General features: G+C 35.0%; 1 long non-coding RNA gene across 1 annotated transcript in view; it reads left to right on the top strand.

The window, feature by feature from the left end:
• The window catches only part of LOC134471290 (uncharacterized), a 106,015-nt gene that overhangs the window by 14,919 nt on the left and 70,137 nt on the right, over positions 1-20,959 (top strand). The gene's annotated exons all lie outside the window — the stretch shown is intronic.

The following is a 20,959-nucleotide window of genomic DNA, read 5'->3' as shown; positions in this document are numbered from 1 at the left end:
TTTTTTATATGTGAAAGTACTGGGTCTTGAGGAGATCATATAAAGTCACCTGTCTAGGAAATTCTAAGATTCTTATACCCTAGATAATTCTTTATGTAGTACACTGGGAAGCTTTTCATCTTCTGTTATACTGCAGAATAGTTTATGTTGTGTGGAAGTTATTGACTTCTCAAAAGATTGAAATAATTTATCCATAATATAAATCTAGGCATTCATTATCTGATTCTATAGTCTTTTGGGAAAGTTATTTCATGATAACTTAAAACTTTTCTTATAGACTTTCAATTTCTTCCTTGTCATTGAGATTATCAAATTTATTAGCATAGAACTGAATACAAAATGCACAAATGGAAATCACCTTTATATGTGTCACAATCTCTTTTTACTAGATTTATTAAAGGGTTATGATTGCAATATTCTTATTTGCTCTCTGCCAGTCTCTGACTCTACCAATAGTCATGAACATAGTCATGAACATGATGGCGGAATCTTGCTGGGGTTGGCATAGAATACGAGATGAATAGGACTCCCTAGGATCAAAGCCTGAATCCATGCCCAGAAAGACAACAACATAGGAAACCCAGATCTCCCTGTTCCTGTGCTCTGTCCCTGGAGAGTGTCAGGGCCAGCTCCTTTAGCAGCGTCATTACCGAGCAAATACAGTTAACTTCTGCAGGACTTTTGACTACCCAGCCCAAAAACATTGTCTTTTAGGGCTCTGTAGTGATGATTCAGCAGAAGCAGGCAGACTACAATATGTAATCTAGATCCTCCAATAGTGTTTTCAGCAATAAGCCAAACTAATCTCTACAGTGTGAGAGAAGGGGCTTGCTGTGACCCCCAGCAGGATGATGTATTATAACCCTGATCACACTGGCAAACAACTAGACAATGGTCTTGACAGTTTTCTCTCGATACTATTTTCTATTCCACCATGTTAGAAACAATCATCATTATTTTCTGTTTCCTGCTTTCCCTAGAACATTATCCTAGTTGGGTCTTTTCCAATGTCTCACAATAAATTGTCTATATCTTTCTGTATTTCATTATTTTTAAAAATGTAAGTTTTTGAGTTTTATCAAAGAGTAAGTTCCAGCCTTTCCCCTATAGAAACACTTATTTAACAATGATACAGGAAATATGTGAAAAAGTATAGAACTCCAGAAACCAAAAATTGAGATTAACTTTGCTTAAATGCGTAAGAACATCACTTTATCAGTCCCACTCCCAGTCCAACATAGTTGAGCTCTGAGAGGGCTCAACATCTCCCTGTAGTTCTAGTGGAGAGCGAGATGAATGTACAACATGCCTATTCTTCTATTGCATTTAAGGTTTTGAGGCTTCCCCAAGGATCAGCTTCTATCTATGCTTTACACAGAAAGCTGAAAGATCTGGCATGCTTTCAAAAAGCTAGATAGTTATATCCAAAGAAGGGAATCAGGTCCCTGTCATATACCATACACAGAAATAATCTCAAATTCGAAATGTGTTAAATAGTTAAATGTAATACCTAAAGTTGTAAAATTAAAGGAAAACATGGCGACAATCTTCTTGACATTGGTTTTGATGATGATTTCTTTGATACGACATCAAAAGTGTGTGTGGAAAACAATAACAGACAAATGGAGCGACATTAAAATGAAGAGCTTCTACACAATGAAGAAAGCAATCAATCGACAGAATGAAAAGACAATCTGTGGATAGAAGAGAACATGGGCAAAGCATACGTCTGGTAAAGAATATAAGGAACACCAGAAGCTCTAGCAAAAACAAAATAAAAACAAAATGAAAATCAAAGAAACAAAAAACCACCCCAACCATCCAGTTTTTCATATGGGCAAAAGACCTGAATAGACATTTCTTCAAAGAAGACATTCTCATGTTCAACAGATTTACAGTATGAAATGATACTCAGCTCACTAATCACTAAAGAAATGTGAATGAAAACCACAATTAGCTAGTACTTCACAACAGTTAGGGTGACTATTGTGATAAACAAAAACAAAACAATATAAAAAAGATAACAAATGTTGGCAAGGATGTGTTACATTGTTGGAAATATAAATTTGTACAACCACTATGAAAACAAGATTTTTAAAATTTGAAAAATAGAACTTCTATATCATTTAGCAGTCACACTTCTGGATATATATCACAAGTAATTAAAATTATGCTCTTGAAATATGCATTTCTGTGCTTATTACAGCATTATTTACAATGGCAGAGATAAAAATGATTTAAATATCTACTAACAGATGACTGGATAAAGGAAATGTGATGCATCCATACTGTGGAATTTCGTTCAGCCTTACGTTGAGCCTTATGATGAAAATCCTGACATTGTAAACAATATAGACAAACCTAGAGGACATTAGGGTGAGTGAAGTCAATCAATCACAGCAGGACAAATACTATATGTTTATATGTGTGAAGTAACTACATTAGTCAAATTCATAGAAACAGAGAATAGACCAATGGTTATAAGAGGTCACGGGAAGAGAGAAATAGGAGGCTGTTCATTTGATATAAAATTTCAGTTATGCAAAATGAATTAGTGAACAGCTCAGTGTCCACAGTCAACAATATTGTACTGCATATTTAAATTTTGTTGAGAGAGTACATTTTATGTTTAGTGTTCTAACCATAACCACCCTCTTAAAAAAATCCCTCAAAAATCTAAAATCAGAAGTCGCAAAGTATCAAAAACTTTGTAAGTAATTTATATGTCCATCACCTTGAGTTCTGTTGATGTTTTTCTAGATATGCATATATCCAAACTCATTAAATTGTGTGTGTGTGTTAAATGTACACAATTTGTCTGTTAGCTGATGCTTCGCTAAAGCTGTTTTAGTAAAAAGATCACAAAAAATTAAAAAGTAAAAGTTAAATAATGAGAATTATTGTAATGAGGAATTATTGAACAAGAAAAAGTTGACTTAGCCAGGGAGGCTAGCCAGGACATCACTCCCTTTTATTGTCCATTCTGTTGCTTGGTGCAGTATTTTTTAAATATTTGGGGTTGTGGCACTATTGAGTTTTCAGGTCATCTAAAACCTATCACTGTGCCAGGGATTTATCTCAGTAGCATAAGTGCCTGCCTGGCAAGCACAAAGTCATGAGTTTGATCCTTGGTACCAAAAAACAAAACAAAACAAAACATCACTATAAGACTGACTTTGTCTTAAAAGGAAATATTTATTTTATTTATATGGTTCCAGTTATCTTACAAGTGAGCCAGGGGGGTAAAAACAAGTTCCCATGGTAGCACATCAGTGACCTCAGTTACTTAGAAGGCTGAAGCAGGAGGACTACAAGTGGAAGTCCTGCCTGGACCACAGGATGAGATGTTATCTTAAAAACAAAAATGAAACAAAATGTCTCAGAGAGTGTTCTTTGTTTTAAAAATGTAAGAACAAGAAAATAAGCATTTCGTCATGAACGAAGCATCTGTTCTGCCTTCCAAAGAAGCATTTTATGACTTTTCTGAAATGTAAACAGGTTCTGTCTACCATGGCTGAGCACCTCATACTCGGCCTTGCGTTTTTGACAAAAGTCTCTTGTGAAGGTGATAAGTGTATCCCTGACTTTCATAAAGTGACTTTTCTCACAGAAGGCAATCTTTATATAGCATGTAGATAACCCCTTGCTAGAGTCTCAGGGAGAATATAACGAGCCTCAGCACTGTGTTGAATGTCCATCTTCGCCCTAGAAGCAAAAATAAACATGTGGCTAATCATTGCAGGGACTCCATCTGCACCTTAGATACCCAGATTTTTTATTCAGTTGAACTTTTCTTTAGCAAATACCCCCCACCCCCAATTTCAAATGCCCTGCAGCATGTCAGAATGTTCGAAAGATGCTCAGTAAAAATGTAAGAATGCTTCTTGGGTATTGTTCCTGTGAGTATAATGAATAAAAACCAAGAACTTGAGTGCACGGAGAGATGTCAGGATCAAATTGCACCTCAAATATAAATAGAATAATTGTGGGCTCATAAATATCCTACTTGAAAACAGTAGAAGGTCAACAGCAGAGAGTAGATAAAATAATTCATCACAGGCACTCGTCCTCCTTTCCTCTTTGCCAAGACATTGTTCTTCTCATAATTTTCAGTCCATCTGACTCTTCCATGATATTCACTATTCTGAAGGTTTTCTTTAATTTAGTTTGAGCCAAACAACTTGGCAAACGCTTCTAGACAAGGCTCGCGTGTTCAAACTAACAAGCCTTTGGTAAAATATTAGTTTTAGTATGTGGAAAATTAATAACAAGTATAGGGAAAAATAAATAAATAAAAACATGTAGGTAGATGGGTTGCCAGGTATCCTGGGAAAGGATTTGCAATGGTGGAAAAGTGAGGAGACTGGTAAGTCCTCCTTACCAAAAAAGTATGCAACTTGACACATTTTTGAGAAATAAAAATAAAATAATTGCCATCATTTTACTGCTCTGGAAATCAAAGGCAAGCAATAAGTTGAAAATGTATTAATTTCTAAAAAAAAAAAATCACTGAACTTCAGTAAGAACAATGAAACTCAGTGTCAGTACCCCAGGGGCTCTTGCCATGCAGTCCTTTGGTCATTTGGCATTAAGACAGGGCAGTAGGGTGAGAAAAACTCCTTGGGATGGGACAAGCCTATTAGGGAGATGCCAGCATTACTGTACACAGAGCCAATCAGAAAAGTACTATTATGGACCAATCAGAAACTTGCTATCTTTCCGTCCTTTATTTGATTCTAGTATTGTTCACAGGATCAATCAGAAGATGCTCTTTTCAGTCATTCGTCTGCATCTAGCTACAAGCAATCAAAAGACACCATTTTTGATCATTCATTTATGTATAACAGAAAGTCAAAAGTTTTTAGGACAGTTTATACCTGGCTTGATTCCACGTGAATGTTTGAAAGGAAGACTTTCTCAATGCTGTATTTACATGAAAGAGAGATAACCTAAGAAATTTTGAATATGACAGACCCATTTTCTTTAACCTCATGGTGCAGTGAACTGTTTCACTCAGGCAGGCTTTTATTCGCACAGCATAATACTTTTCTGCCTTCAGTAAATGTACTCTTTCACTTCCTTTTCTCTGCGTCTTGTCCAATTCTGTGTTCAGGACACCGAGAACTTGGAAGGAAGCCCCATGAGGGACATTCAGTAACAGAATGCTATTTCTATCTGCCTGTAACTTACAGGACTAACTATAAAACCAGCAGCTCACTGTCCCGGTAGCTGACTTGATTTGAAGTGAAGGACAAAAACACGATATCTAGAAGTATTATTAGCAATACTAGCCATCTTATTTGGAAAAAGAATCCTGGTTATATTCCAGAACATATAGTCCTGGTCAGGCAGAGTAGCAGAATTGTTAATTACTAGAAGTTTACCCAGTAAGTCCTCCAGAATGAGAGCATCAGGAGAGAAGAGCTAGGTAAGCCTTCACACATCATTGGCTGATGGAAAGACACAGACATATAGTATACAAAAAAGATCTGTCAAAGCAGAACAGAAAGACTACAAGGTCAAATATCCAAAGTGCCTACAATTTAAATGTACTCCCTCCCACTAAACAGATTTATCAGCACGTACAAATCTTATTGACTCAGGTAAGATATCTGGCCAGTCTTAAATAGACTACTAAATATTGTCCCGTCTAGTATGACCAAGAAAACAAAAGATGGATCAAGTAAGCAAATTTAAGAATGAAATGGGAGCTCTCACCACCAACAATTAAACTTGGGAAAATATTACAAATTTATGTCAACATATCTATAACTTTGATGAAGCATGACTTCTAAGAAACACAAACTACTGAAACTTAGAAAAAATAGACAATATGAATAGATGAATACCCAGAGAAAGTAAATTAACTGAAAATACACACACACACACACACACACACACACACACACACTCCAGGCCCAGGCAATGTATGAGAGTGAATTCTATCATACATTTAAGTAAGAGGTAATAAATCTTTAAAAAATTCTGCCGGAAAGAGGAAAGTGTCTGTGAGGGGGTTTTACTTCATGCTATGAAGCCAATATTCTCCTTATACTGAAGTTTTATGAAGTCATCTAAAAAATAAAAACAAAGAAAACTACAAATTAACATTCCTCCTGAATATGTATATAAAATTCCTAAAAACTTGGCTAACGAAACCAGTCAACGTATAAAAAATACACTTTTACCAAGCATGATTTATTCCTGAAAGGTTGTAATATAGCATATTGTGAAACAAAGAAAGCCTTAAGAACAACTCAGAAAAACAGAAAAACATTTTGGAGAAGGCTAGTACCTCGAAACAACTAATTTTTCTATGTGGTAAAGGGCATTTGCAAAATCCTACAACATGATACATAGTTCTGTAAGACTTAAAGTCTTGTCCTTGAGGTCAAGAATAAAGCAAAGATCTCTACTTTCATGTGTTCATTTAACACTGTACCAGAATTCACCAGTACCGTAAGCTAAGAAAAAGAAATCGAAGGGAAATAGATTTCAAAGAAATAAAGCCATCTTTTTCAATGGCAACATAAACCTGAACACAGGAACTTCTAAGAAATCTAAGGAAGCTGCCAAACAACCCCCCTAAAGCCCTAAAACTAGAATTTACAAATTCAAGATGGGCACAGGAAGCCAGAAGCAGTGGCCTGTGCCAGGAGTTCCATCAGCAGGAAGACTGAAGTGGTGGCAACACTTGAGCACACAGTTTGAGACCAGCTTCGGCAACATACGGAGGTCCCCTGATATATATATATATATATATATATATATATATATATATATATATATGGGATCGAATACAAGATAGATATGGAAAAAAAATTGTTTTTCTATATTCTAGTAGCAAAAAAATGATAAAGATCACATAAAAATAGTTAAATTCCCAAGAATATGTATATCAACAGATGTGCAAGTTTTGCATACCTGTAATTCCAGATACTCAGGAGGCCAAGGCAGGAGAACTTTAAGTTTGAGGCTATTCTGGGCAACTAGGTGAGATCCTGCTTAAAAAAGGAAGAAAGAAAAAAAAAAAAAAGAACTGGGAATGTTGCTCAGTGGTACAGCACTTGGCTAGCATATGCAAAAGCCCTGAGTTCAATTCCTAGTAAGGCAACATTGAAAAAAAAGACAGAAAAGAAATGAAAAAAGAACAGCAAGTTTTATTCACAAAAATACTACAAAACATGGCTGAGAGAAATTTATAAATAGACATTAGTGTACTGAGAATGATTTATCATTAAGGCAATTTTCTTTGTAGATTCAACATAATCTGTATCAAAATGTCTCCAGGCTATATTTTATATAGAAAGTGACACACTATTTTTAAAATTATATGAAGAACCTTTGCTAGCTAATACAACTTTGAAAGTAACTAATTTGGAGGATTTATAATAACTGTAGAAACTTGCTATAAATTGAGAGTGATCAGGAGAGTGTTTTGGTATAAACATATGGATCAATGAAACAAAATTGGGAGTCCATAAATCCTTTTGTTTATTTTCGATTGATTTTTCAGCAGAATTGTCAAGGGAGTTCAGTAGAGAAAGGTGAATCATGTCAGCATATGATTCTGAGACAATTATCAATCTGTAAAAACAAGTTTGTATATTGCTCTCATTTCAAACACAGAGTAAGTTAAAACACTTGACGTGTCTAATGCAGGAATGAAATCTGTAAAACATCTATAATGAAACACTGCAGAAAGTCTTGTGACCATAAGTTAACCAAACAGTTCTTTGAAAGGATACCAAAAGGGGGCAAAAAGAGCTATAAAGCTGACAATGAAATCAAATTGCTATTTCTGTGACTTTTCCAAGTTACACAACAAATCATCACAAAATTGGTAGCTTAAAATAACACATACTTTAATATCCTACTTTATGTGAATCTGAAATTAGTGCATATCTCAATTAGATCCTCAGTTTAGGGGCCATTGCAGGACTGTGGTGTCACACGAGGCTTAAATAGGAAAAATTCGTCTCTTTCCTTGTGGGATTGTTGGCAAATTTTAGTACCTGGGGCTGAAGGATTCTTGACATCTTGGTTCCTCAAAGCCAAGGAGGGAAAGAGGTTGGGGAGTCTCCTAGAAAAACAAAGACAACAAAGTCTTTCAACTCTTTTGTGTAACCATACATACTTAGAACCACCTTTGTTTTGTCCCCTTGGTTAAGAGCATGTCAGTTCCCAGTGAGGGATTACACTAGAGAGATATTATATCAAACCACTATACCAGGAGGTGGGGCTGTAAAACCCTCTTATAGTCTGTTTACCACATTCTTCTGAAGCACTAGTAAGAAAAAAGAAAAGATAAGGCATCAACTTGGAGGAAATATTTGCAAATCGTATATCTCAGGAGTTGGCAAACTGTGAAATACAGGTCATCTATGACCTATGACCTTTGTTAGTAAGGCTTAGGAGCTAAAGGTGGTTTTTACAGTTTTAAAGCATCGTTAAAAAATTAAAAGAATATGCAGCTTCTGTGTGGCACCCAAAACAAAATATTTACCTTCTGTCCATTCAAAGAGTTTGCAGAATGCTCATGAATTTGCCAAAGGATTGTATTCAGAATATATAAAGTACTTTTATAGCTCAATATAAAGATAACACAATTTAAACTGTTGTGTTAGCCAGGCAGAAATTGTCCCCCTCCTTTGAATGTTCATGCCTTAATCTTTCGAATCTGTGAATATGTTATATATGTGGTACAGGAGACTTTTGCTAATTTAGCTGAAGTTAATGGACTTTAAGGTAAAGGATATAATCCTAGATTATTAGGGCAGGGTTGATCTAATTGCACTAGAGACAAAACTGAGCTAGGCTAGAAAAGAGCTAGCTAGAAAGGTGGAAATCATTTTTCTCTGTTTAGAAAAGAGGCTGGAGGGATGAGACACATGCTGTCCATTCCTTTTTGTTGGAGGGGCACATAGAAAGCAAGAGAAAGATTATGGTAGCCATTAGAAAAAAATGAGTGGTCCCTGAATAGCTGCTGGCTAGGATACAGAGATGTTAGTTCTGTAACTGCAAAGAACTGAATTTATTCAACAGTGTAGATTTAAAAGAAGGCTATTTTTCCCCTCATGACTCCTAGTAAAGTAATGCAGTCATATTGATTCCTTAATTTCAATTTTATGAAACCCTAAGGGACTTCTACCCCACAGAATCTGTGAGCGAGCTGGATGTGGTGACACAGGCCTGTAATCCCAGCACTCAGGAGGCAGGAGGATCATTGTAGTTGAAAGCCATCCTGGGCTACAAAGTGAGTTCAAGACCAACATGCACTGCATAGGGAGACCCTGTCTCAAAAAGACACATACAAAGCAACCTGCTCGCCTCCCTGGTAAGTGGCTGTGGCTTGGCAGGCTGTGGCCGCTCCAGGGCAAGAACCACCAGCATCTCCTGAGATCAGCATCATGTTGGAACTTAGGGCACTAGGAAACCAAGCAACCAGCCTGCCCTCCCTGCTAAGCTGTAGTGAGCCTACTGGTGCACAGATTAAGAATCAAACATCCCACCTCCTCCCTCCTGCATTAGCAAATGCGAGTCAGAGATCTGAGCATCTCTTGGGAGGTTGACCATATGCAATATAGCAAATAAGGGGGATTTCCTTCTACCATGTCTTTGAAGGCAAATATTTTTACCACTGTTTTACTTTATTCTGATTAATAGTGTTGCTCTATTCAATATTCTGTTTGCATAAGTTCTATAATAATCTGTATTTTGCTATACATGATTGATAGAACAACTATTGTAAAGATAACGAGATATACTGTGATACCCATTACTGTTATCCCAGTAACCTGCTGTGAAGTTCTGTACCAATTTCACCACACCGTCTTAATTGGCTTTGTTCCATCTTGTTCTATTGTATTTTACTACCTTCAAAATAATAAAAAATTTTTTAAAAAGACACATACAAATGCACACACGTGTGCGCACACACATGAATCTGTGAAATAACAAATTTGTAGTCTTTTAAGCAGTCAGATTTTTATAATTTGTTATGACAGCAATAAAAAACAAATATAATGGGCAGCAGATTTGTGTAGGCATTCCATAAAGAATATTGGATTAATGGCTAATGAGTGCATAAAAAGGTGCTCAAATAATTATAGTAGGTATTTGTGAGTTAAGACGATACCCACTAAAATTGTGCTATTTTTTGAATGTCCTGATCCAGCTCAGGAAGTTCAGTGGCGATTGTGACAGTATTAGAAAGTGAGACATTTGAGTGGTATATGGGTCATAAAGACTCCCTCTGCTGAGTGGATTAGCATTATCAGTTACTCTGGGAGATTAGTTTTCGTGGAGTAGAGTAGCTTTAAAAGTGAATTGGGACCAGCTTTTCTTTCTGTTTCATGAATGCTTGTTTGCCTTCCATGTTACAGCCTAGCAACAAAGCCCTCTTTAGATATTAGCCTCAAGCCCTTGGACATCTTAGCCTGCAGAACAGCAAGCTAAATAAAACTACATTGTTTTAAAATTGTTCATTCTATTGTATTGTGTTACAGCAGAAAATGGACCATGAAAATTTCTTTTAAATGAAAAGATTGACAGCATCAGAATATAGATATGGAGTAACTGGAACTCTTACACATTGCTTGAGTGAACACAGATGAGACAACCGCTTGGGAAAGAAGTTAGCAGTTTCTTAAAAAGTTAAACATAGACTTACCAATATAACTCAGAAAATCTATGGATAGTTATCTACCCAAAGGAAATGAAAACATAAACCCATGTAAACATTGTACACCTATGTTCACAGCAGCCATATTTATAATGGGAAAAATCCAAATATCCATCAACTGATGAGTGGATTAACAAAGTATTATGTGTATATATAAAATAGAATAGTATTCATCAATAAAAAGGAACAAACTACAGATACACAGTGTATCATAATGAATCTCAAAATATTATGCTAAATGAAGAAAGCCAGATACAAAAGACTATATACTGCATGATTCCATTTCTATGAAATTTCCAAAAAACACACATTAATAGAGATGCAAAACAGATGAGTAGTTGCCTGGGGTAGGAGTAGAAGCAGAGATCCACTGAACAGACACACAGGAGCTGTGGGAGTTGGTGGAAAGTTTCCAAAGCTAGCTGTGGTGAGAGTTACACGGCTCAAAAAATTAACAAAAATTCACTGAGTTGTACACCTATGACGGGTGTATGTCGTGATGTATAAACTGTACCTCAATAAAAAAGAGGGTAAATATTAACGTCAATGAAAATGTATATTTTCACAGGAAATGTGATCATAGTACATCATGCTGCTGCAACGTTTACATAACTGAAGCGAACACTGATTTAATCTAAAAATGAATATGCCTGGGTTAGGATAATGGAGAAGCTGAGATGAGGGCGTATTGGGGGTTTGAGAGTAAAATGCTCAGTTACATAATAGGAAATAATAATTAAAGCCCCAAATCAATGGATCTGAATATTATATAATACATGCTATTTAAATATGCAGGTTTAGATAAATATTTGAAGAAATGGCTTGTAAAACCACAATGTCTCTGGAACCATCAAGCAAGGAGTAGGATAATGATCTTGGTAGGAGCCTTTCAGTACAGTTTAACATTTTAGAACATGTGTGTTTATATTTTAATGAAAATAAGAAACACTAAACCAAACACAAACTTTCTTTTCTTTTTTCTTTATTTCCCATTTTATTCATATTTTTGCCCTCTTTTTTTGTCTGGAAGATTTTCTACATTCTTCCTAAATTCAATTTCTTAATAAATCTATTAACTTTTTAAACTTACTGCTTCTTGTATTCAATTCCATGCATTTTCTTTTGTTCTTTTGATGCTACTTTTTATAGTGTCTTGTTAACTGTTCTCACCTCTCCAGTATTGCTGTGGTTTTCTGAGTTTTTTAAAATTTTGTTTTGTTTTTGGTCTGACTACATTTTTCTTCTGTTTTCTTGGTCTCAATGATTTGATTTTAGTGGCAAATAAATACATGAAAAAATGTTCATCATCATTAGTCATTAGAGAAATGCAAATTAAAACCACACTGAGATTTCACCTCACTCCTGAAAGAATGGCCAAGATCAAGAAAACCACCAACAACAAATGCTGGAGAGGCTGTGGGGAAAAAGGAACTCTCCTGCACTGTTGGTGGGAGTGTAGACTGGTGCAACCTTTGTGGAGGTCAGTCTGGAGATTTCTCAGAAAGCTGGGATTGGAAGCCCCATTTGACCCAGCTATTCCACTTCTAGGGATATTCCCAGAAGAAATGAAAGCATCATACCACAGTGATATATGTGCACCCATGTTTATAGCAGCACAATTTGTAATCACCAGAACTTGGAAACAACCTAAGTGTCCATCAACTGAGGAATGGATAAAAAAGTTGTGGTATTTTTAAACAATGGAGTACTACTCAGCTATAAATAATGATCACATTGAGATATTTATAAATAAATGGACGCAACTTGAGGCCATACTCATGTGAAATAAATCAAACTCACATGTATAAATACCAAATAGTTTCCCTAGTGTAAGAAATGATAAGAATACATAAAAGTATGTGGTAATCATGATTCCCAGTCATATTGACTTGAAGCCATATAATGTTTTTACTCATTAATTGGAATAGTTTTAATCTGGGTTGTTTGATTTTATTGTCTGTGATAGTATGAATAGCTATTTTGAAGAAAACAAGAAATCATAATAGCTAGTGCTGATTTAATATCATCTTGTTTTGAAGTCCATCAAGCTGTTGTTTGTCTGTTTTCCTTGGTTTTAACATGTTGTATCTTATTATATTTTATTATATGCGATAGTATAAACAAAATTTTTTATAAGCAAAGAAATATTATAGAAACTGTTGTTTGTTTTCTGTTAGATGGTTCTAAATACCCTGTAATTCTTACCCTGTAATGACTTCACATTGTCTTGATATGTTTGATGCTATTGTATACAAAGTTATACTCAAATAATTCAAGGAAAGAGACACTATGGTGACTACTATTATGTCAGGTTATCTGGTGGTGAAACACAATGATGCTTAAAGTATTCGGTTCTGACCTGTCTTGTTGTGTTACTATGTCCTCTTATACCTCTCTCTCTTTTTTTTTTTTTTTTTTTGTCTTTTTCCTTTTTACCTGTACCAGGGATCGAAGTCACGACTGCCTGCTTCCAAGGCAGGCGCTTATGCCACTGAGCTAAATCCCCAGCCCCGTCCTCTTATATCTCAATCTCCCCCTTTTTTATTAATTTATTTTTTTCTTATTTTCTTTTTAATTAAGGGAAAACTAAATTAAAAAATAGCGGGATATATTACAGTAACTTTTTTGTTTTCCTATTAACCTGATTTGAACCCCAGTATTGCTCTCCCCATCTTGTTCTGATTTTACTGTATTCTGTTTTGTTTGATAGTATCAAGTTTGAGGGTATAATCAACCACTTTGAAGGCAATAAGATTTACTATGATGCCCAGTATGGTTTGACTATTATCTTCTTTTGAAGTCCCGTAAGGTCTCCAATGTAGGTTTTTATTGGTCTTGTTCTGTACTGTTTTGTTCAATTCTATTATACCTGATAATATAGGCAACTCTTTTTAAGATAGCAAGAGGCATAATGGTAACCATTTTGATCACCTGGTATTCTGTTTTTGCATCATGTCCATCCTTCTGTCTGACTCTGTTTTGCTCAGTCACATTTTTTTTTCTCTTCAGAAAAAAAAGTTATAAGAACTGTGGGAATTACCAAACCCAAAAAGTGTAATTGTTATTGTAAAAAAGAGAGAAATATACACTGCATGTATATTGAAGTGTGTAGAATAGAAAACCATATTAAAAACCATGAGTTTTTGTTGGATCTTTGAACAGAACTGTCTGCAATCTCAGTGTATGAATGTCCACTTTGTATGCTTTAATTTTGTAATTTGGACAACTGTTTCTAAGATGACAATATGTAATCTATTAACTGGTGATTTCTCACTGTATATTTTTTTTTCTTGAAATTCTGTATTACTTGTACCCTTTTGCTGTTCTGTTTTTTTTTTCTTTGTATAAAAAAAATTTGATTTTAGTATCTGACTTATGTGACATAGTATCAGACTAACACAAATCTTCAGAGATTAAACTGCCCATTTTCAGGCTGATAGTGATAGAGAAACTGCCTACCTTCACAGAGCAGATCTGGTGTCTGTTTTTTAAACTGCTTGTGATCAACTTTCCTGTGTTAGTATTCCATTTTTGGAGGAGGGGATCCCTCTGATTCCTAAACATTTTGGAGATTCTAGGAAGACATTCAGACTTCCTCATTTACCAAAGTTGGTTTCTTTTTTTCTAGCCATCTGAATTAGTTATCACTGCTCTGTCTGCTTTCCCTTTTCCAAAATGTTGTCAAAGTTTCCTGCTCTATCCATAATTGGAGATTTATATCTTTAAAAGCAAATATTTCTTTATTACCATTTCAATGGAAAGGAACAAATTATGCTCAATATGCCATCTTTAAGAAAATTGACACAGATATTTTGAATACAGGGTCACTTTTAATGCTACGTAAATAAAGAAATAACTTTTCAGTTTTTAAGGAAAATTGCTAAGTGATTCCAAGTGGATATCCTTATCCTAGGCTACAGTACCCCAACTCCAGGGAAAATATGTGAGGTTAAGTAATGTGAAGTTTGCGAATGAAGAGACTTGGGATAGAATAGGGTTGATGCACTTGGTGAGGAATGAGCTGGATTCTAGGAAATGTCTGTAAATAAATTTCATAAACATGTAATCTTATGTCTATTCAAGCAAAAGCTTTATGCAGAGCCATTTTTAGCAAAATATGTGCTCATGCTCTGAGAAGTTACTGGTATTCTATGTGGTATGCATATCACATCTTCCCAGTTTCCTTAGAATACAAATAGTCACACATTTACTTTTATAAAATATATACATTTGTTGGCCAATATTGATAGTGTATTTTCCATTGAAAAATTAAAGGAACCCTCTGTTGTCAATCAGTTTAGTATTCCTTTCTTGATTCACACGGAATTTGAGAATCAGCAAAATGCACCTCAACAGAACAATAGTGAACAAAATAAGTATAGTGTTTGACCTCATAAAGCTTTCTATCAAAAGAGGCAATCAGTATTAAATCATCAAGATAATATTACCAACAATTGTAAAAGTGTACCCATTGTATAGTCTATGTAGAAGCTTTTCAAACTCTATACTCTCCATTCTATTTTCCAGAATGTCCTGTCTTCTCTGCCTTCAAAAGCACAGGCAGTCTTCCCTGTGTGGTAACGTGAATTTCAGTTATCATGATTTAGTTGTGTTCAGTAATACCAGTTCACCAACAATACAACATAGCTCAATTTTGGCTGCCACAGTATATTAACAAAGTAATTACATGAAGTACAAACTTCACGTCACAAATATCCATCTAAGTGAGAAATATACATTGTAACTTATGACTACTCACATCTATCAGGGATTGGCCCCTGCACATACGTTATTCAATTCATGGACAGACAAGTGTGTAGCCATGTTGCTTCCTTGTCTTGATAAATCTTGATCCATCCTTGATAAATCCATGTGACACTACAAAATAATGGATAACTGAAAAAAAAAGAATTGACCCACATAAAAGTGCAGCAAAAAATAAAAATTGATAATGCTAGAGGTAAAGTTCAAGGTAAATGAGTTATATAACAAATACCTGTGCCTGAGAATATTAGTGTTCTAACGCTTCAAGAAACTGGAGTTTTATGGCCAGAGAGACTTAGAAAGGATGAAGATATCCGGAAGGAAGCAAGACTGACAACATCATATGCACAAACGCTCAAGATGGAAAGTGCAAGGGATAAAATATTAGACGCTGATCCAAAGACAGGAGTAGAACCATTCTCCAAAACATAAGAAAGATGCTTTCTCATTATAGTCCATGACCTCACAAGAAAAAAAAAGGAAGCACTATTCAAACCACTCTTGACAATTTTTTTTAAAAAAAGAAATAGAACATTAATAAATCAGACACAAAAGGTTAAAGATTGCATAATTTCTCTTACATGAAAAACACAAAGTCTACATAATTTAAAGAGCAAAATAAAAGATAGATGACAGGAAACAGGGAGCTAAGACCTTTGGATATAGGAAAGGAGTTGGAGGATGCAGGGAGAAGGGAGAAGGAGGAATACAGGTAGTCAAACCGAGTAAGAGGAGATACGTGAATGTACCCATTCCCCACGATGAACATACACACAGTGCATTGCAAACATGTACAAATAAATAAATAATATAAAGGAAACAGAACACCAGCATTTTACTATTTTAAATCTCAGTATGCTATATAAATATTTTAGTCTTTTTATTACCTTGTGCATTTATAACTGATAGGAAAAGATTTTTTAGTGTTTGGGAAAAATTTTAAAGGTTATGGAACAATTGTAATTTTTCCTATTTATTACTAAGATAAGGATATATATATATATATATATATATATATTAATGACCAATCATCCATTTTTTCCTGGATTATAGCTATAGTCATTATATATGACACACAAAAAAAACTAAATGTGGCTTCTCTTTCAATGGTAAATATACCACCATTTGGTTTTCCATTAATCTTTGCTTTGTATACATTTACAAACCTGTTTCTATCATTTTACTTCATATACTCTTCCTTCACTGTCTTTGGTGTGTGTGTCGGAGGATGTAGGCTATTTTATGTACTGTGGTTATTCTTTAATAGTGTAAAGTGAGAAAGCATTCTTACTTGACTAAAAAATACCTACTATGCTTAGAGTTCTGAATAAGCTTTCAATGACTCCCACACACCCTCATTATCTCCTCTTGCTGAAACACTTCCATTTTCAATAGATATTTCTGTCAATCTCTTTTCTGGACTAAAAAGGGAATTCTAAGAATTTGTCCTTGAAACATTATACATTAATACTTTATTTTAAAATGTTCAGACTAAAGGACAGTAAAACACAGTACAAAGAACTCCCAAATAAACATCAGTATGGATTCTGTATTATGATTTTACCATCTCTGTTTAATGATATTCCTGCCTATGTGAACACATCCATGTATTATTATTGTCTTAGATCATTTGAAGGAGTTGCGAACATAATGCTCCTTGAACTCTACATCTTTTAGTTTGTATTTCTGAAAAGAAGGATGTATTCTTAGATTAAACTCAACCTAACTATCAAAATAAGGAAATTATGCCTTCATTTTTAAGCACAGCATTTAAAAAATTATATGTATTAGTAGCTGAAACCATGGTGATCATTATTGTAGATGAAATTAGCTGGGTTTCATAGGGATCACTAAATCACTGTTGCCTTTTGTTATTATTTTAAAAAAATTGTTTCAAATGATGTCAAAATGAAGCTTATTTCTTCCTGACAATGGTTAGTTATATTACACTGTTTATTCCTTATGGATCTAAAGCAAAATATCAAAAGTTTTTATGAGACCTCCCAGGAATAACACATCTGTCATGGTTTTTAATATTACTATTCTTTTGTCTGGTAAAAATTAGAGAAAACCCTTGGGGATCAAAGATTTGTGATGTGCAGTTTTGAGTGCTCACAGCTCATTTATTCCCCCAAATTATAATGTGCTGGAATCGCTGTGATCTTGTGGCACTTCCTACCCAAGTACGATGTTACATCAGCCTTTGCAGTGGAGAAAACACACGGTGTGTTCTTTTCTGGTTCTGCTTTTTTGGTTTGCTCCCCCAAATGCCACTAAGTGCTGGCAGAATTTCTACAGGTTCTTTATAAGTAGATATCATTTGATACATTTGTGTTCTTAGAGACCACATTTGATACTTATTATTAATCCTCCCTTCCCTCTTCTGTAGGGATAAGCAGTGGTAATGACACCACTGTTTTTATTAGCCCATGATTCAAATATATAATGATTACATTCCTTGTGGGGAGTTGGTACATGCATGTAACACATTTTAATACTTTTTTTGTTTTCTTTTTCTCCCTTTCTTTCCCTCCCTTTCTTTCTTGATCCCCTTCATTATTTGAAAAATACCTCTCTCCCTGCTTTTTATCTACCCTTTGTGTTGCTCTTTATTTATAATTTTGGTTTCTCATGTAAGAGAAACCATGCGATGTTGAAGCTCGTGTTCCCACTTTATTTCACTTAAAATCATGGTCTCAAGATACAAATAACTCAAGTTTATCCTTCTTTATGAAAGAGTACTACTCTATTGTATGTAGATACCACATACTCTCTATCCATTCACCTATTGATGGGCATATAGGCTGCTTCTAAAATTTGGCTATTATGAATTGTGCTCCTATCTCATAGCTATGTGTGTATCACTGTAATACTGTGTCTTTAACTTTTTCTCCTAAATGGGGCATAGTTGGATCAACTGGTATTTCTAATACTAGTTCTATGAAGAATCTCTATGCTAATTTCCACAGTGGTTGTACTAGTTTGCATTCCCACCAATGATGTAAATGTGTTCCTTTTCTCTGAAGCCTCACCAACATTTGGTGTTACTTGATTTCTTCATGATAGCCAATCTTTCTGGAGTAAGATGGGATCTCAATGGTGTTTTATTTTCCATTTTTCTAATGGCCAGAGATGAGTACTTTTTCATATATACATTAACCTTTGGTACTTCTTCTTCTTCTTCTTCTTCTCCTTCTTCTTCTTCTTCTTCTTCTTCTTCTTCTTCTTCTTCTTCTTCTTCTTCTTCATGTCTTCATTTCAATTGCATACCTTCTTATTGAATCATTTAAGAGAGTGCTAATGTTTTGTATTTTTTGCATATTCTAAATATTAGTCCTCAACTCAAGATAGCTGCCAAGAATTTTTCCCATTTTTGAGTTGTTACATTACTCTTTTGGTTGTTTTCTTCGACGTGTAGAAGCTTTTTAATTTTAAATGACTTCATTTATGGTTTCTCGGTACTATTTTTTATGCCACTGGGGCTCTGTACACCTATAACTTCACGAGTTTTACGTATCTTGTCTTCCAGAAGATTTATTGTTTCTGTTTTACATTTTGATCTTTGATCCATTTCGATTTTAGTTTAGTACACAGTGAGAGACGTAAGTGTACACTTCTGTACATGGATAGTCAGTTTTCACAATACCCTTTATTAAAGAGGCTATCTTTCTTTATTGTATTTTTTCAGGACTTTGGTCAAAGACCAAATAACCAAATCCGCCTGGGTTTATTTTTTTCCCTATATCCTGTATTCCATTCCATTGATCTGCAAGTCTGTTTTTGTGTCAGTACCATGATAGTTATTATTTTTTAAATCACTGTATCTTTGTCATATAACATGAAACCTGGGCTGCAATGCTTCCTGCTTTACTTGAATTACCCAGAACTGCTTCTGATATTCTGAGTCACTTCCAATTTCATATGAATTTTAGGATTGCTTTCTATATTGCTGTGGGGAATGCTGTTTGTATTTTGATTGGTATTGCAATAAATATGTATATCAGTTTTCAAAGTATGGCCATTTTTGCTATAGTAGTTTTGCCTATTTGGGAACATGGAATATCAATCCATTTTCTAATGTCTTCTTCAATCCCCTTGGTCAGAGTATTGTGGTTTTCATTGTAGAGATATTGTACTCCATTGGTTAGGTTAGTTCCTAAGTAATTGATTTTTTTGGTGGTACTGTGAATGGTATTGTTTTCCTAATTTCTTTCTCTATGAGTTCATAATTGGTGTAGGAATGTTAATAATTTTATGTGTAGATTTGTATCCTTTGGTTATTAATACTAGTGGGGGTTTGTGGAATTTTTGCTTCTTGATTATGGAAGATCATGTCACCTACAACCAATGATAATTTGACTTCTTCCTTTACTATATGTATCTCTTTTATTTCTTTCTCTTGCCTGATTGCTCTAGTTAAAATGTATCACGTGCTGTGCTACACAGGAGTTGTGGTATGTACATCCTTGTTTTCTCTTGGTGTTAGGAGGAAAGTTTTCTTATTTCCTATTTAATGTGATAGTGGAAGTAGATTTGTCATAAGTGGCTTTTATCAGGTTGTGAAAGGTCCTTCTATGTCTATCTTCTTCAGAATTTTTGTTTTAATATTTTTTATTTTATTTTATGAGAATTTTTTTTAAAAAATTTGGTACTAGGGATTGAACTCACAACCTCACATTTACCAGGCAAGTGCTTGAACCCCTGAGTTAAATCTCAGCCTTTTATTTTATTTTATTTTATTTTAAAGAGGATAAAACAGAATAAAATCAGTCAAAACAAACCAGTGTAAGAGATACAGGACTTCAAAACATTATGAAATCAACAATAGTTACCATAATGCCTGTTGATGTTTTCAAAACAGCTGCAGATAACTTCAGGCATAGTAAAAATCAAACAGAACACAGTAGAATAGAATCAATAAAATATAACAATGAATGCAGTAAAGGATTTCAAAACAAGCCAATAGTAAACCCAAAATTGCTACCATATTATATCTTGCTGTCTTTCAAATAGCTGCTCCTGCTATCGGATTTAACATAATCACGCAACACACAAGAGAGTAAAACCAAACCTAGCAAAACAATGGAAAAGATACAGGACTTCAAAACAAGACCATAGGGAATCAACAATGGCTAGAACCCTCAGAAGGCGATCCCCCTAGATGCCTCGCTGGGTACTGCTGTCCTTTGAACGTATGATCAGACCACTGGCCCTAGACCTGCAGTGTTAGTGAAACACCAAAGCACCACAGGCATCCAATGGCATTTCACCTCCACAGCTATCATCACAGCCTTGTTTTGCCTTTTGCTTATGTAGTGGTGGTGGTGGGCATTAGTGGTACTTCTTGTTTGCCAGCCCGTGGACTTGAAGGGTTTGGAGTCGGGCTGTTCCTGGTCCAGCGGCAGCCTGCTCCTGGTTGGTGCAGGTTTCCAAACTGGGCCTGTTTGCTGGTGTGGCCTTGTGCCTCTCCCCCTTGTCCATGAATGGTGCTGACTCACAGGGGGAGTCTTG

This window comes from Cavia porcellus, unplaced genomic scaffold, assembly GCF_034190915.1.
Source record: "Cavia porcellus strain 051 isolate PalLab524CR breed Dunkin Hartley unplaced genomic scaffold, mCavPor4.1 scaffold_18, whole genome shotgun sequence".
NCBI classification, from domain to species: Eukaryota; Metazoa; Chordata; class Mammalia; order Rodentia; family Caviidae; genus Cavia; species Cavia porcellus.
This window is presented reverse-complemented; position numbering and strand designations above follow the sequence as displayed.